The sequence below is a fragment of the Populus alba genome, chromosome 1 (assembly GCF_005239225.2).
Source record: "Populus alba chromosome 1, ASM523922v2, whole genome shotgun sequence".
In the NCBI taxonomy this organism is placed as follows: Eukaryota; Viridiplantae; Streptophyta; class Magnoliopsida; order Malpighiales; family Salicaceae; genus Populus; species Populus alba.
Window position 1 is genome coordinate 26,317,618 of NC_133284.1, and position 4,420 is coordinate 26,322,037.

General features: G+C 35.0%; 1 pseudogene; it reads left to right on the forward strand.

Annotated features, from left to right (window-relative positions):
• Positions 1–546: 546 nt before the first annotated feature.
• On the forward strand, positions 547–4,003 carry LOC118046180 (vicianin hydrolase-like; annotated as a pseudogene).
• The last annotated feature ends 417 nt before the right edge of the window (positions 4,004–4,420 follow it).

Here is a 4,420-nt window from a genome sequence, read left to right on the forward strand (position 1 = left end):
CAAATATTAGAAGACCGAGGCAAATTATCGAGGTGGAGACAAAATTGTTCAGAGTAATTTGCTGTGATCAGAATTTTTTTTCCTATAACATAACAATTGTGAAGATTTATTGAATTTTTTTTCAATGTCATTAAACTCAATTAATTAGATGATTGATAATAATGTGATTAGGATTTAAAAAAATTCAAGAAAAAAAAAACCATATAAAAAGCAAATAAAAAACAATTAATCATACAAAAAATCAAATAAAACATGTAATGAAGACCAACTTAAAATAAACAAATGCTTAAAATAAGTTTTAGAATCATTTAAAAAAAATAAAATTGAAATAACAATATATTTAATCAACTTATATTTTTAGGTCTAACCAAACCTTGACAATCATGTAAAAATGAAATTTGAAAAAATCCATATTGAGAGAATGCACGATGCAAAATGCACAATAAAAAATCCATATGGCTTAGTTTTTTTTTATATAAAAAAATTTGTCAAGCGTATAGTCTATAGTCTAGCTAGCGTGGATCAGAAAAATCCAGTTGGCACAAATAATCTTTGATATATTATTGTTGATAAGATGGATAGATACATTATGAGAATAGTCTCCATCAAGAATTAATAATGATTGAAAACGAGTGAAAAGGCACCTTTTGTAACAATATAAAGGGGCTTGAAGTGAAGCTGTAGCATTCAAGCTATCGAGTAATGGCAAATATTCAAGGAGCCTTCCTCCTCCCTTTCGTAGTCGTTGCTGGCTTGTTAGCGAGCACTCACGGTGCAAAACCTAGCCGTTACTCAATGCCCTTCAACAGGACAAGTTTTCCGAAAGATTTCACGTTTGGAGCTGGCACTGCTGCTTATCAGGTACACAGCACTTAGAGTCAGTGCAATGAACTTGTTGCTGCGTTTAATTACGCGGTGAACCTTGAGCATTTTCTTGCTTTCATATGCTTGTATTTACCCCTTGCTTTTTCTGTGTTTCTAAGTCTGAAGGAGCAGCATATATTGATGGAAAGGGACCAAGTATTTGGGACACCTTCACTAAACAGCATCCAGGTCCATTTCTCTAAACTTGGCTTCTCGGCTTTTATATGCAATTTTACTATCCATTTAACGGGGAACTTGGATTAAAAATAAAAAATTACGATGTACTTGCAGAGAAAATTTGGGACCATAGCACAGGAAATGTTAGCTATCGACTTTTATCATCGATACAAGGTATGGCCACTCAATTTTCCACCATGTATATCTTCGTATCATATAGCAAACTTATATATGTATATTCTAAGGAAATTCCGTTTTACTAATATTTAGTATAAAATGTCTTAGGAGGACATACAATTGATGAAAAAAATTGGCTTGGACTCCTTCAGGTTCTCCATCTCATGGTCAAGAGTGTTACCGAGTACGAAAATCACTCAAATCAATTTCTTCGGCATCACAATTATGTTCATATGATATTCATAATTGATTCTTCTTTCATTTTCAGAGGGAAAAATTAGTGGAGGAGTGAACCCTCTGGGTGTCAGATTCTACAACAATCTCATCAATGAGCTCTTAGCTAATGGTGATTATCCGATATCTACCTTGCAGTACTCCAAGCTCTACCATTGATATTTGCTTTTGGTTTCTGATTAATGTTAATTATGCCACAGGCATAAACACCTTTTGTAACATTGTTTCACTGGGATCTTCCACAAGCACTTGACGATGAGTATTCGGATTCCTAAGCTCCAAAGCTGTGTAAGATACATAACAATATAGGCGAATGTAATTTTAATCTAATTACTATTGTCATAATGTTCAAGATCTCATATCACTTAATTAACTGGTAAGATTAATGTATTAGGGATGATTACCTTGACTATGCGGACTTTTGCTTCAAAACTTTTGGCGATCGAGTGAAGCACTGGTGCACATTTAATGAGCCATACTCGGTTCAGCAACAATGGCTACAATGGCGGTACTTTCGCTCCAGGCCGTTGCTCTAACTATGTCGGAAACTGCACGCTCCGGTAACTCCGGTACAGAACCCTACATGGTAGCCATAACTTGATTCTTGGACATGCAGCCTGCTGTGAAATTGTACAGGGAGAAATATCAGGTTTGCGTGCATACCTGGAGCTATGTGCAATGAAATCCATAATAAATCATGATGCACTCCAAACAAATTAAACAAAGCAAAAGTGAGACTTCTTGACAAGAAAAGGCTGTGAACTTAAGGGGATATTTCATTTTTAATTGCAGGCTTCTCAAAAGGGAAAAATCGGGATCACTATAGTGACAAACTGGTTTATACCAAAATCTCCAAAATCAGAGGAAGATATCAAAGCAGCCTATAGAGAACTTGATTTTCTGTTTGGTTGGTAAGTTCTTGACACTAATTTTCATCTTGCTTTCTCCCGGTGATTTTTCTTAAAATCTGCCCTTAAAAATCTATCATGATAGCAACACTTACACCTTAATTGTCACAAAAACTGTGCAGGTTTGTGAATCCACTTACTTACGGAGAGTATCCTGAGACCATGAAAGCTGTAGTGGGACATCGACTACCCAAATTTACTAAAGAGGAATCTGCTTTGGTAAAAGGGTCAATAGATTTCTTGGTGTGAATTACTACACTAACAAATTATGCAGCAAACAATCCAGCTCCTAATAAAATCAACTTTAGTTTACTCTGGAGATTCCCAAACCATTCTCTCAAGTAAGCTAAGAAAATAAAATTTATTCTCATTTAATTATTTTTCTTCTTTTAAGCCTTAATATATATAAATACACTCTAAAGGGTCATTTTAATTTTTTACCCCAGCTTCCAAGGGTGGACATCCTATCGGTACACCGGTACTTTCTTTCCCAATTCTATGCTTCCATTTCATAATTAATCTATCACCTTCCACTGAGCCCAAATGAAAGAAAAATGGGAAGGATTTTTCTTCTATAAATGTTCCTATTTTTACACATCAATTAGTTTGTCCAAATAGAACAGGGCGTAATTATTTGCTAAGGAAATTCTATGTTATTGTTTCACAGACAGCTTTGAATTGGCTATTCATCTATCCGAAGGGAATTTATGACCTTATGCTGTATGTAAGGGACAAGTACAAGAACCCTCCGATTTACATTACTGAGAATGGTAATAATTAAGATCAGTTGTGCATCTTTAATACTTTATGACAAGTGTCTATTAGTATGGATTTTTTTCTTAATAATATCCAGAGCTGGTATTTTGTTGAATCTTCCTTAATTTACAGGTCTCGCTGATGCAAATAATGCATCATTGCCTGTTAAAGAAGCTCTGAAAGATGGGCTAAGAATAAGATACTTAGCTAGCCATCTGCAATATCTTTCAAAAGCCATCAAGTGAGCCCTCATTCTCTGATATATGTTATTGCTTTCTGTTTTCAAAAACATTAAAATAGATGATTAATTTCCAAACATCAAACAAAATAATTAGGTTGGAGTGCTCCAGGGAAGGTTTTATTTATAAAAAATTCAAAACAAATTAAATTTTTTCTTTCTTTTGAAAAATTGTGGAAAGAGAAGTCACAATTTGCACCAAAATAACCCTTAGGCACTAGCATTGATGTTGAAGAAGAGTAGTCATGGTTTTCTTCTTGGTGCAGGGAGGGAGCTAATGTGAAGGGATACTATCAATGGGCATTTTGGGACGATTTTGAATGGGATGCTGGATATACCGTCCGTTTTGGCATGGTTTATATTGATTTCAAGAACAATTTAAAGAGATATATGAAATACTCGGCGTATTGGTTCAAGATGTTCCTCCTACACTGAGTTGTTGAGGTTGAGTTGGTTAGCCCTACCTTGGTCATCTTAACTTGTTGCTTTATGAGTGATTGGAGAAGTTTAGACAAGGAGAATCTTCCTTACAATATGACAACGATGTCTGACGTCACTCGTCTCTTGTATGTTTTCTTGTAATAATTCCCATGTTTTTTCTATGGTGTGGCCTGTTCAATAAAGAAAGAGACGTCATCCTTCTGTCTTTTACGACATGTGAGAAATCCTATATTTCCATTTGCTTTATAAACTTCTCGATTTGATTGTTTTGAGGAAAAATCTGAACAGAAAAGAATTCTAATGCGAATTACAAACTTTTCTTTATGCCTAATCTCGATTGATGATGTATTTAAAAGGGCCCCCGAACTCATGTACGCCCTTGCTTCCTGCATTTATCTGCTTCGAATGATTTTACTAGTGAACAACAAGATTTCCATATAAACAAGGATAGGCCATTTCCCTCGAAGGATTTTGTGTAAACCCTAAATCTGTTTAAGAGTTATTCCTCTCAAGCCCATCCTAAATTTATTCAATATTCAGTTCAAAAAGAGAGAGAACAAATTGTTCGGTATTTACTCTCCACTTCTAACGTACTGTCCACTTGTAGTAGGACTTGGTGGCTTTC